The sequence below is a fragment of the Monodon monoceros genome, unplaced genomic scaffold (genome assembly GCF_005190385.1).
Source record: "Monodon monoceros isolate NGI ecotype Baffin Bay Population unplaced genomic scaffold, NGI_Narwhal_1 Super_Scaffold_12, whole genome shotgun sequence".
Classification (NCBI taxonomy): Eukaryota; Metazoa; Chordata; class Mammalia; order Artiodactyla; family Monodontidae; genus Monodon; species Monodon monoceros.
Genome location: NW_021703768.1, coordinates 83,643,588 through 83,658,111, shown reverse-complemented (window position 1 = coordinate 83,658,111; position 14,524 = coordinate 83,643,588). Strand labels below are relative to the sequence as shown.

Genomic DNA, 14,524 nt, shown 5'->3' with positions numbered 1-14,524 from the left:
GGAGCATGTGGGATCTTCCCAGACCAGGGCTCGAACCTGTGTCCCCTGCAGTGGCAGGCTGCGCCACCAGGGAATTCTCTATAGATTGATTTTTAAAAGTGCTTGCAGGGACTTCCCTGGTGGCACAATGGTTGAGAATCCGCCTGCCAAGGCAGGGGACACGGGTTCGAGCCCTGGTCCGGGAAGATCCCACATGCCAAGGAGCAACTAAGCCCGTGCGCCACAACTACTGAACCTGCGCTCTAGAGCCTGCTCGCCACAACTACTGATCCCACGTGCCGCAACTACTGAAGCCCACGCACCTAGAGCCTGTGCTCTGCAACAAGAGAAACCACGGCAATGAGAAGCCCACACACTGCAATGAAGAGTAGCCCCTGCTCGCCACAACTAGAGAGAGCCCACGCGCAGCAACAAAGACCCAACGCAACCAAAAAAAATAAATAAAATTTAGAAAAGATTCCACATTAAAAACAAATAAATAAATGAATAAAGTGCTCGCAAATATGGAACTTCTAAAGAATGGGAAAAGAATATTCATAACAGCAAGTAACATTTATTGACTTATATACCAGATGTTGACCTTATGCATTATTATCTCACTGAATTCTTATGACTTTTAAGTACCAGTTATTATTCCCATTTTATAGATAACAGATCTAAAGCTTAGGAAAATTAATTAACTTGCTCTAGTTACACAACAGTAGAGATTTAAATCCTGGCTTGCAGCCTCCACAATCTATCCTCTCAACGCATATTCTTCAACATAAAACAAACTCTCTACATTCTTAGGGGATGTTTTCTTCAAGTTCAACAAAAAGCAAATCCTCTGAATATCATTTTGTTGTGAAGTAACAAGAGCCAATGTTATCGAGCAATTACTATATGCCAGGCACTATAATAATAAGCACTATATATAGATTAGCTCATCTGTATCCTTACAGCAACTCTATGAAATTTGTACCATTATCATTCCCACTTTACTGAAGTGAAAACTGGACACACAGAGTATTGGTAACTTGCCCACGGAACACAGCCAAAATATAAACGCAGGCAATCTGTTGTCACAGTTAAAGCCCTCACCTGCTCAGCAATAAATGTAACCTAGTCTCTTTTTTCATTCATATATTAGGAAGCATTAACACTTCCTCTACAACCTTACAAACATAACTCATTTAGCTAACTCAGAAAGAACAAATTGAAGATCTATGACAAGGGTCTAAATCTAGTCCCCAAAGTAGATTTTGTTTGGCTTGCAAGAATTTTTCCTAACTCTTCCCTTGAATTTGAATTCTGAGTAAACATTTCAAAATGAAAAGATTTCACATAAAAAGTGTCTCTTGAAGAGTTGTAAAAAATCTGGCATCACTGGACCCATATCTCCACATGGGAACAATTAGTCCCCTCTACTCCCTATGTATTCCCAGATCCTGAGGCCAAGGGTACTTGTTTTAACTGACACTCAACACGGAGGTGCAGTTTTGTCTGTCCAATTGTTTTGTTGTCGTTTTTTACATCTGGCCAGTTTTTCTCATTAATATTACTAGCTATACCCTAAAGTCATTTGTGTTGTGACCCCAGAGGTGCACCCTTTCTTTATGTAAGAAGGTAAACTTCACCCTACACATAGCATAGCGTTTGCCACACTCAGATATACTAAGTTGCTACTTCTTTTCTTTCCTTTTCTCTTCTTTCCTTTCCTTTCCTTTTCTTCCTTTCTTTGTTTTTTAAGTCTCTCTTTTAGCAAGGCACATGAAATTGAATGGCATTTTCTGCACGTGGGTTTGTTTGGGATTCATCTCTTCTAACAGGTAGTCAATTTGAAGTATTCTTCCCTTGTAAGTCAAAATTGGCTAGGTACCTATTAGAATATATAAGGTTAAACAACCTCAGGGGTACCATTCAGCATATGATTCTACTGCAATAAGAACTTGCCAACGGTAACAAATTTTACTTATTTATTTTTTTGGTTGCCATGATCCGTACCAGATGGCCTTTAAATATGTCCATTAGTCATCAAATTGTTCAGTCCTGTAAATATTTCTGTGGGGGAAAAAACAAGAGACATTATTCTTAATTAAGTTTCTCAACTTTGACTAATTCAAATGTTACTTCATAACACGTGAATCTAAATTCAGTGCTAGCATACTTTAATGTAAGATAAAACAGATCCCTGTGTTCCAATCAGCACACATCCTTTTGTACTAAGGATGCACTGGAAGTTCTCAAGAGGCTAGTGCACTGCACAGGAGAGCATTAACAGTTATTGATGATGTCAGAGAGGCAGAACGGCTCCTTTGCATGTGACTCATTTGCCTACCAGTATCTTTTTTTTAATTTATAAACGTGACAAAGAATTCAGTTTCATAAGTAGAGCACAAAACACTTCTGCAGCTATAGCTGCCTTCTCCTTTAAATATTCTTGTTGAGTTGGGGGCGCAGGCCATGAGCCTGGTCCTGCAGTCATTTAGCAAGGTGGGGATTTCTGTCCTAACTTACGGAGTAAGTTAGAGATGAGGGCCTGAACTTATAGGCTATCTCCATAATATGCCAATTCAAAAATTAATAAACTCTCTTCTTCCTCTTCAGTGAAGTTTTTGAGGAACTGGTTTGAAACTAATATCCCAGACTTGACTAAATTTCAAAAGTCTGTTTGTTTGTTTTTTTAATAAAGTATGAATCACTGGCTGACTTAAGTACTGAAAGATCTTTCCATTACCTTTGTAATGCTTCCTTTGTGGGTCTGTGCATTATTATTTGCTGCTATTTTCAAGAGGAAGTTGTTATTGAATGAAGGATGGTAGGGTGCCACATTTAAGAGCAAATATTCAGTGCCAGGCACTGGGCTTAGATGGATGTGGTCAGAAGGCGGGGATCTGCCTTTCCTTCTTTCTTGCAACTAATCAACATACTTTTTAATGAGATGTCCTCTTTTGTAGAGATTTTTTTTCCTGTTTATACTTCCACATCCTCAGGCAGAGTTATTCCCGAAGCACTTCAATACATATTTTGTTAAATGCCTCCCTATGACTTCAGAGGCAGGAGTTATTAACTACACATGAACGTGGCTCAGATCCAGAACACGCAGTTACAAAATAAATATCCTCTTTCTTGATAAGTAAAATCTACAGGAAATGTCTAGATTTTCATTCCAAAATTACACTGAACTTTATCTTTTGTGTCGTGTGTTGTTCACATAGAAGCATTTTCTCCCATAGCACAATCAAATTTTCAAGTGATTCTTATGTTTTCCATTTCAAATGTTCAAATACTTACAGTAAAATGCCCATAAACATACCCCTTGCTATAATAAAAGTTTTGGTATCCTTGTCTTTAAGCCTCTCAGCTGTATAATTATAGTACTTAAAGTGGAATCTACAATCATATAATGTTATTGTATAATTGAAAAACTTATGGGAAATTTTCCTAAAGATCGTGAAAGAATGTTAAAACATTCTCTCATTTATATAATTCTGTTCAACTGAGTTTACAGTAACCTAGAGGGCTTTTATAAAATATACACTATACACTGCCCCCTCAATCCATCTCAACTATATAATTTGAAAGCCATTAACAAAAGAAACACAGTTGCTTAAAAACATTTTAATGTTTTTTATTTTGGGGTATACAAGCTATAATAAAATACAGCTTAATCATAACAAGACTATTTGAATTTTTAAATATGCAATTTAGCACTGAAAGAAGTACGATGTACTGAGTAGCTTATATTCAAATATTTTAACTTCTCATCTATAATAATAACAGTTTTCTTTGATCAGTGTCCCCAAACTCCCCATGAACTATCAATTCAGAGCTTCATAATTTTCTTCTGGCTCAAAAGGATCAAAGCATTCTTATGTTTGCTAGAAGTCTTTGATACTGCTGCACAAACAGGTGGTGAATTTATTTCATAGTTATTAAACTGTTTCTTGCTGTCTTGAGCTTAGGAAGAAGTGGTTTATTTTAACAAGGTGCTTACAGACTGGCTTTCCCTTCCCCAGTTTTTAATCTTCTTTACAAGGTTTCCCACAGTGATGTGCACTACACCATGGAAATGAAATAAGAGCTGAAAAAAAGATGAGGGCCATGCTCCTCTGGGTGTGAGAGAACACACTGGATGCCGTCCCCGTCGCATCACTCCAAGGAAGTGAGGCCCAAGCATGCTCAGTAGATCTTGCTCACCTTCTATCTCCATTACTGAAGTTATATGACCTAACCTTGAGTTTTATCATTAAAAAAAGTTGAATTTTTAATAACAATTATCATTGAAGAGTTACGGGGAAAAAAAGCATTGAAACCCACCAACTTAAACACTCTTTCTAACATTAAAAGTAAGAGCAAAAATAGTAATTCTATACATGATACAAAGGATAATGAGAGATTACTACAAGCAACTATATGCCAATAAAATGGACAACCTGGAAAAAAATGGACAAATTCTTATAAAAGCACAACCTTCCAAGACTGAACCAGGAAGAAATAGAAAATATAAACAGACAAATCACAAGCACTGAAATTGAAACTGTGATTAAAAATCTTCCAACAAACAAAAGCCCAGGACTAGATGGCTTCACAGGCGACTTCTATCAACATTTAGAGAAGAGCTAACACCCATCCTTCTCAAACTCTTCCAAAATATAGCAGAGAGAGGAACACTCCCAAACTCATTCTATGAGGCCACCATCACCCTGATACCAAAACCAGGCAAAGACATCACAGAAAAAGAAAACTACAGGCCAATATCACTGATGAACATAGATTCAAAAATCCTCAATAGAATACTAGCAACAGAACCCAACAGTACATTAAACGGATCATACACCATGATCAAGTGGAGTTTATCCAAGGAATGCAAGGATTCTTCAATATACACAAATCAAACAATGTGATACACCATATTAACAAACTGAAGGATAAAAACCATATAACCTCAATCGATGTAGAAAAAGCTTTTGACAAAATTCAACACCCATTTATGATAAAATCCTTCCAGAAAGTAGGCATAGAGGGAACTTACCTCAACATAATAAAGACCATATATGACAAACCCACAGCCAACATCATTCTCAATGGTGAAAAACTGAAACCATTTCCACTAAAATCAGGAACAAGACAAGGTTGCCCACTCTCACCACTATTATTCAACATAGTTTTGGAACTTTTAGCCACAGCAATCAAGAAGAAAAAGAAAAAAAAGGAATCCAAATCGGAAAAGAAGTAAAACTGTCACTGTTTGCAGATGACATGATACCTATACGTAGAGAATTCTAAAGATGCCACCAGAAAACTACTAGAAATAATCAATGAATTTGGTAGAGTAGCGGGACACAAAATTAATGCACAGAAATCTCTTGCATTCCTATACACTAATGATGAAAAATCTGAAAGAGAAATTAAGGAAACACTTCCATTTACCATCGCAACAAAAAGAATAAAATACCTAGGAATAAACCTACCTAAGGAGACAAAAGACCTGTATGCAGAAAACTATCAGACACTGATGAAAGAAATTAAAGATGATACCAACAGATGAAGAGATATACCATGTTCTTGGATTAGAAGAATCCACATTGTGAAAATGACTATACTACCCAAAGCAATCTACAGATTCAACGCAATCCCTATCAAACTACCAAATGGCATTTTTCACAGAACTAGAACAAAAAATTTCACAATTTGTATGGAAACACAAAAGACCCCTAATAACCAAAGCAACCTTGAGAAAGCAAAACGGAGCTGGAAGAATCAGGCTCCCGGACTTTAGACTATGCTACAAAGCTACAGTAATCAAGACAGTATGATACTGGCACAAAAACAGAAATATAGATCAACAGAACAGGACAGAAAGCCCAGAGATAAACCCTCGCCACCTATGGTCAACTAATCTATGTCAAAGGAGGCAAGGATATACAATGGAGAAAAGACAGTCTCTTCAATAAATGGTGCTGGGAAAACTGGACAGCTCCATGTAAAAGAATGAAATTAGAACACTCCCTAACACCATACACAAAAATAAACTCAAAATGGATTAAAGACCTAAATGTAAGGCCAGACACAATCAAACTCTTAGAAGAAAACATAGGCAGAACCCTCTATGACATAAATCACAGCAAGATCCTTTTTGACCAACCTCCTAGAGAAAGGGAAATAAAAACAAAAATAAACAGATGAGACCTAATGAAACTGAAAAGCATTTGCACAGCAAAGGAAACTATAAACAAGATGAAAAGACAACCCTCAGAATGGGAGAAAATATTTGCAAATGGAGCAACTGACAAAGGATTAATCTCCAAAATATACAAGCAGCTCATGCAGCTCAATATCAAAAAAGCAAACAACCCAATCCAAAAATGGCCAGAAAACCTAAATAGACATTTCTCCAAAGAATATATACAGATTGTCAACAAACACAAGAAAGGATGCTCAACATCACTCATCATTAGAGAAATGCAAATCAGAACTACAACGAGGTATCACCTCACACTGGTCAGAATGGCCATCATCAAAAAGTCTACAAACAATAAACGCTGGAGAGGGTGTGGAGAAAAGGGAACCCTCTTGCAGTGTTGGTGGGAATGTAAATTGATACAGCCACTATGGAGAACAGTTTGGAGGTTCCTTAAAAAGCTAAAAATAGAACTACCACATGACCCAGCAATCTCACTACTGGGCATATACCCAGAGAAAACCATAATTCAAAAAGAGTAATGTACCACAATGTTCATTGCAGCTCTATTTACAATAGCCAGGTCATGGAAACAACCTAAGTGTCCATCGACAGATGAATGGATAAAGAAGATGTGGCACATATATACAATGGAATATTACTCCACCATAAAAAGGAACGAAATTGAGTCATTTGTAGTGAGGTGAATGGACCTAGAGTCTGTCATACAGAGTGAAGTAAGTCAGAAAGAAAAAAACAAATACCGTATGCTAACACATATATATGGAATCTGAAAAGAAAAAGAAAAATGTTTCTGAAGAACCTAGGGGCAGGACAGGAATAAAGACGCAGCCATAAAGAATGGAATTGAGGACACGGGGTGGGGGGGGAAGGGTAAGCTGGAACAAAGTGAGAGAGTGGCATGGACATATATACACAACCAAAGATAAAACTGATAGCTAGTGGGAAGCAACTGCATAGCACAGGGAGACCAGCTTGGTGCTTTATGACCACCTAGAGGGGTGGGATAGGGACGGTGGCAGGGAGATGCAAGAGGGAGGGGATATGGGGATATACGTATCTATATAGCTGATTCACTCTGTTATACAGCAGAAACTAACACAACAATGTAAAGCAATTATACTCCAATAAAGATGTTAAAAACATACAATAAAAAACAAAAAAACAGTAATTCTGTCATTCAGCAAAAATAGAACTAAAATCTTAACCTATATCATTTGAAATATGTGCCACTAATCAGGAATAACAATTTATGTTTCAAGGGAATTACCACTGTTACATCAAGATTATTACGAAATATTTACTGGGTACCAGCACTGACAGGTATTTTATGTCATGGCTCAAGTTTGTGTTGCACGACTTAAGGAAACTATATAGAGGCAGATTTGTAGAACTAACAGCCCAAAGAAATTAGCAGTGGAGGTAAATAACACACATTCATATTCCAAAAGCAGTTAGACATTTTCTTAGAACAAACAAATATAAAATGGTAGACCCAACTAGGTGCTTGGGATTTAAATAAGACAAACAGATTCTTATTGGTAATACTTGCCTATCTCTTTACAGGAGTATTGACAAGAAATGTACCTTATTGTTGCTAAAGCATTTTAAAGATGAAATGTGCTCTATGACTACTAAGTACTACACAAATGCTAACTGTTAAATGAGTAATCAGTTTTACTACTCTTTACTTGATTCTACTGAATTTAATATTTATTCCTAAATAGAGGAATTATGTGAATTATCTTATTGGAAGATGATTCTTTTGAAAATCATTTTTTTTTAGTTTTTGAAATGGAATTTTTAAAGTCAGTATATATGCATTAATTTTACTTTTTAAAAGTTTTGCTTCCCATTATGATGAATTTCTATTATCCTAAGACTAAATCTCTCAAACAGTGAAGAAGTCACGCAGATACCAAAACCTGGATCATTATACAAGTAACTCATGGCAATGTGTAAAATTCTAGTGATAAAGCAAACAATGTACTTTCAGTCCAGTAATTCCACCAAAAGACTGTTACCTCTTTTGAAATGACATATTCCTAAAGATTTGGTAAAAATAGAAACCAAACAGAAAAATAGGACCTTAAGTCTTTAAATATACTATTCATAAAAGTACAAAAGGTGTAGATTTAGTAGTGATTATTTACTGTTACTTAAAAATACATCAAGGTCAACATCAAACCTTTTAAAATTCCTTTAACAAAATAAAACTATAAAATAGTCAGTGGTTCCTATAACAGCCCTGAGTTATATCAGAATATCCTTAAAAGAAGCTGGCCATTTTATCTTTCAATATGATTTTCAGGGAAATTTATGTCTCTATCAGTGCATTCAAAATTAATGGCCCATGCTTGACCGGCTGGTGATTTCCACTATCATAATGGCTGGCAGATGACTGCTTCGTTGGTTCAGGGATGGATACCAACTGGGAAGGCAGCTTCTAGATTGGTCACCCTGGCTTACATCTAGCAAAATACTGTACTGATTACTGCTCTTTTGGCATGGTGGAAATTGTATTCTATTTCATGATTTCTTCATCAATGATTAAAGAAAAGATAAGTTGAATGACAGAGATGAAAGAATGATATTGTTAAATATGAGTGGAGTTATTCAAACATAATAGAAAAATATGCTTTAAATTATTTGATCAATTAAGTTAAGGTTAAAAAAATAAGGTAAAACTTCTTCTTCCATAAATAATAATATAGCACTAACATATGCTGTCTTTGTTCTAAGTAGGCCACAGATTTGTTTTAAGATATTTAAAAAAATACTATTAACCATTTCATTCTGATTTAGCTGAATTAACATTTTAAGATGGCCTACTTTATTTCTTGCTCCTGAAACTTTGTAATTATCTCCTTCTCTTTTTATAAAATATCAAAAATTTTCTTGCTACCAAAGAGGTCAACATCTTTTATCAGTAAGTTTTATCTTAACCAAATGCTAATTTTCAAATCAGAAAAATAAATGGATTAAGCAGTATTAATTTGCCAAAAAGAATAAAACTGTGATAAAATTTCCCTTTCATTTTGATATTTAAATCACTATCAGTATTACATTATAATGAGATAAAGGTTCATTAAGGCAGCCTTTGTTATGTAAAAACACAACACACTAGAGGGGAAATTCTTTATTGAGTTACAATTATCCTCCAAGGTATACAGCAAATGAGATATCATTAAAATATTTTAGTTTAATTATGCAGTGTGTTCCAATACATAATCAAAATACATATGCACACAACCTAAGCATTTTACTCACTTCTGAAACCTGAATTTTTCTTCTAATGAGAAAGTCAACATTAATAAAATTATAGAAAAAGTCTAAGGAGAAGCAATCACACTTTTATGCACATAAAACAGTATTTCCTAAACTAATTGGAGAGGGCATCTGATTACTGAGCAGAATTCTCCCCACACATACAGTTTCAGTTTCTCTCAATCCTACATTCCTATTGCTCCACACCAATCCAATCAGTACATTATTCTGCTTTTTGCTTTCCCCCAAATGAAACCCGATATTTTGAGTTGCCTGTCCCCTCACATTTTCCCCACAAATTAATTTATTTGAATCTGAGACTTAATGGTAGTCAATGGTTACTCCTGCTTTTCTTTCTACCCATACATTTCTTTTTTCTCTATTCTTCCTATCAAAATTTCCCAAGCATATGATTTGTGTAGGGCACCGTATCTGCTGTAACAGAGACACACCTCAGTTGCCCGCAGGAGTACTGTGCACTCAATGGCCATGTGACTTCTTTTAACCAATGAAAGGGGGACAGAAATGAATTGTGTCAATCCAAGCTGACGTTTCAAATGCCATTGCTAGTTCACCACACTCAGTTTTCCTGTTTCTTTCTATGTTACCCGTGTGTCTTCTACTCAGTGACTGGTGATGTTCAGAGAGAGACTACTTCCATCAGCCTGAATCCAAACACTCCCTGAGGAAGGCAGAAGGCAAAAGAAGGAACAGTCCCCCTCACAGGGACTTGAATTTAGAAACTGTCCAAAGATGTACATGAAAAGACAATGTTAAAGCAGAAGAACTAGATAACTCTAATGGGCAAATTTAATTACTTCCCAGCTACTCAGCGGGATGGAGGGTTATGAAGTTTATACGAGTTACAGAGAAAAAAGGTTGTGTATTTCAATATACACTCCCATGCCTACACCTACCCAAGGCATTATGTTTGTGAAAGCCTCATATTCATCGCCACTTAGAAAAAAAAGCTCCTTTTTCTTTTTTTCTTTAAATCCAGTGAGAGTGGAGCATCATCCTACCTGTTCCAACATGACATACTCAATAAATATTAAGCAAATGCATGGGAGCAAGGGATGCAAAGAAATACATCACACAGTTCTCCAGGGTCTCACAGTAAAGTTTAAGAAGAACTATACATACCAAATTTGGATATACATAAAGTTTTAGAAAAAGAAAATAAACTTTTTAAAAAGAATTTTTAAATCAAAGTACTGTAGTATGTACACATAGTTAAAAGTCAAATAGTGCTAAGATCCTACAATGAAAACAGCAGTCTTTGCCCAACTACCACAAGTCCTACTCATCACATATAACACTTTGGCACTCTTTTAGCAGACTATTCTGGTATTTACCTTCATTTTTCCAAATGTGTTGATGTTCTCATTGACCAATTCACAGATCTGTTCATTATCTATTGGCTTCCTACTTTCAAAGATGAGGACTAAGTCTCTTACAGCCCCCCTTCCAATCCCACCAGCTTTCCAAAAGACACACCACAATTTTTAGTAAAATCAATATTTAAATTGTTAAAGCTATATAAACACGTTTTCCACTGAACCAAGTAACTGTCTTACGATTGTTAACTTTCTTGTATACCTTTTTATTTTTATGGAGTTCAGGAACTAGAGCATGGTTCCTGAACCATGCGTGGAATATATTTTAGCATCATCCTTCATTGTGTTTGGCTGAATATAGATTTACAAGATGAAAATCACTCCTAAGAATTTAAAAGGTATTACTCATCTATCTTCTTTCTTATAATCCTGTTGTTGAGAATTCAGGTACCATTCTGATTTTTCAGACTTCATTACTAATCTCTCTCAATACCTCCGCAGTCTGGAAGCTTTAAAATATTTCTCTTTAGCTTTCTGTTCTGAATTTTTACTGATGTTCCCTAATATGAGTCTTTTCTCATTCATTTTCCTGGGCACTGCTCATTCAACTTGCTAGGTCATTTTAATCTAAAGACTTATGAACTACTATGTTGATAAATATTCTTAAATATCTCTTTGATAATTTCTTTTCTTCAATAATCTGGGTTTTTTTTAAAGAACTTTTTCTACTTTCTAGTTTCAACCTTTTCTATTTTCTCTTCCTTTCTACACTGTTTGTTCCAGCTGAGTTCCTTTTTTTCTTTCTTTTTTTTTTAATTCTCTCTTTCAAGTTAGACATTTCCCTAAATCCCCCATCCACCTGGGGGTTTTCAATTCTCTAGAGAAGAGTCACCCATATTCTGAAAGGGTGAAGTATGCTGCTAACGTTCAGGGAGCAGGGCAGGGAGAGGGGGCCAGAGGAGACTCCTACATTATCCGCCGATTTTAGCCCCACACAGCATCCCTACTTTCCATGGCACTGGTATCACCAAGGCTTGAAGCTTTCGTGTGGTTTTTGAAGCCAAACAGCTTGATTCTCATGGGTCTTTCCTCTCTAGGGCACTTATATGAAACAGCTCCTGCTGTACTAAGTCTGTTATCAGTCCTCTACTTTCCGCTTTCCGAAGATATATTAATCTCTTACTCGCTGTGGAATCTCTCCTTTATATTTGAAAGTTTATAACTTTTAAAATTCTTTTAACATCCTTTTTAGAGGAGGTCAAGAGACAAAATCATGTACCCAATCTGCCACATTGAACCTGAAGTCCCAGAAATACAATTTTAAAGTGGATTATCTGGAGATTATCTAGTCCAATTTCCTCATTTAATAGCTGAGGAAAGAAACAAAGGTAGGTTCAATGCTCTGCTCAAAGTTCCTTCTCCAAATTCAGAGCAGAATCAGGGGTAACATGTCTCCTGCCTATCAGTCCAGTGTTACGTTGACTCCTTTCTAAGGAGTCTTTCTAAGACTTTCGTTGACGTCTTTCTAAGAAAAGCATTTTGTTGGCCTTCTGGATGAGAGACAAGAAATACACCACTGAACCATCTATGAATAACATACTTAAAGGGAAAACTAATAACCAGGGAAGTATACACTGAATGCTGTGTGTCAGAAATAATAAGCAACACACGTTGAGAGAAGGGAAGATCCCTGAGGGTTAGGATGATTTCAAAAGGCTCCATGAAGCAGCTGAGATTTGTATTTGATCTTGCGGCAGGAACTCCAGGTAAGGGGCGACAAAGGGCAGTGTGTTGGCAGAGGATCTATACTGGGAGCAGTGAGGGATTGGTGCCTCACAGACTTTCACCAAGGCTGCTTTCATGAAAGGTAGAAACCTCTCCTGCAACGAGTCCCTTTCCCACCCCGTGTTCTGACAAGCACCCAGGGTACGCAAAACACCAGAATCACTGCTTGCTCTTCTGGACTCTGTCCATCTGTACAAGTGAATAAGATGATGTTGACTCTTACTCTCTGAAGTTTGTACTGTGGAATCAATGGATAGTTTTTCATTTTTTATTATAGTTACATTATCTGATAGCCATTTTCAGACTATTCAACTTGAAATTTATCACACAGCTTCAATATTTCTAGGTATGACACTGTGTTTAAGGACTCAAACAGTAGTTATAGGACAAAAATAGTACTAGATGAGGTAGAATTTTTAAAATTCAACTGAAAGGCACCAAAACATCCACAATTTGGCACTTTTCTTTCTATGTCATATGCCAAAAGAAAGCAGAAAGCAGGAATAAACACTTTAACAATCAATAAAAGTTTCAAATAATGTATTCAATACTCCTCTCTCTCAGGAAAATAACTAAATATTTAACTCTAAATAGTAAGACAGTGGTAAAACGCAGCATCACTTATTTTTGTTGTTGGTATTTCAAGGCAGTTTTCATAACTAAAATATCACTAAACCTCCACTGCTCCCTGACCTTGGCATATACACTGTCTCCTTCAATGGAAAAGGGCTAGTTTCTACTTAATTTCGTCAACCTAAGTATAAAGGTGTAACTGGATTTTTCACAATAAAACAATGCTTTCAATTAATGAGGCATAAACAAACAAAAAGCACCTACTCTTTGGCAAAACATTTCCATACACTTTCAGTTTTTTTGCTTATCTAATTCCATTGAAATTATAAGAATATTTAAGGATTTTAAATATGTGTGCTTTAACCAGTTGTTCAGAATTGCAGTGGGGGGGACTTCCCTGGTGGCACAGTGGTTAAGAATCCACCTGCCAATGCAGGGGGCATGGGTTCGATCCCTAGTCCAGGAAGATCCCACATGCCTTGGAGCAACTAAGCCCGTGCGCCACAACTATTGAAGCCCATGTGCCTAGAGCCCGTGCTCCACAATCAGAGAAGCCACCGCAATGAGAAGCCCATGCACCGCAATGAAGAGTAGCCCGTGTTACGTAAAATACAATTAGACTGTATTTTGATGAAACTATAATTTAATTGAGAGGAAGAAAGAGATAGATTTTTCAAATCCCTTTAGATTTAGTAATAGCAGTAGACCTGAGTATCCTATAACTGTGGATTCACTAGTGGTCAAGAAACATTCTTGAATTTGCTCTTGAAGCAAGCTAATTCAAGTCTATGTATCATGTCCAAGTTTGCTCTGACACAGAATTTTCCACCACTCACTCTGATTACAAGCATTTAAAGGAGAACAACAAAACCTATTCTTGTCCTCTTTACCTCAGAGGGATTCTGGGAGGACAAAGGAAGACAACAACCATGAAAGAGCTCTGCATATTTTACTTTTAAAAACTTACTCCCATGAGGATCAATCATAAGGAGAGAAACTGCTCTAAAAAGACCAATATACCCTAGCATCAATCTTGCAGTGTCAAAATCTGGTCTGTGTCCACCTGCTGAGCCACTCCAGCACTTTTAAAAGGTCAAAAAGCAAACTAGGAGATAGGAATATCTTGGAGGCTGTTTTTGAAGCAAAATTAGACTAGGTAAGCAAAATCAAAAGCTTGCTTAGCCCAAGAATCCTCTGACTATAGATCTTATATCAATGCTTGAGTCCAGACCCACTCAGTCAAAAACTGATGGGAACGGTACAAGGAACATATGATTTTAAAGTTCTTCAGGTTAAGAACCTCTGCTCTCCAGGTCACTGTTCTTACTGAAGCCTATCTGCTCAGGTCTAGATGGGTCAGGTCAGAGGCAAAGTCAGG

General features: G+C 36.5%; 1 protein-coding gene across 5 annotated transcripts in view; it reads right to left on the bottom strand.

The window, feature by feature from the left end:
* PAM (peptidylglycine alpha-amidating monooxygenase) overlaps positions 1-14,524 on the bottom strand; it is a 279,877-nt gene that overhangs the window by 157,328 nt on the left and 108,025 nt on the right. Inside the window, exon 3 of one of the 5 annotated variants that reach the window (XM_029218593.1) lies at positions 1,984-2,040. The exons of the other annotated variants lie outside the window; for them this stretch is intronic. The gene's annotated coding sequence lies outside the window, so the exon portion shown is untranslated. The remainder of the gene's footprint in view (positions 1-1,983; positions 2,041-14,524) is intronic. 5 annotated transcript variants of the gene reach the window in all.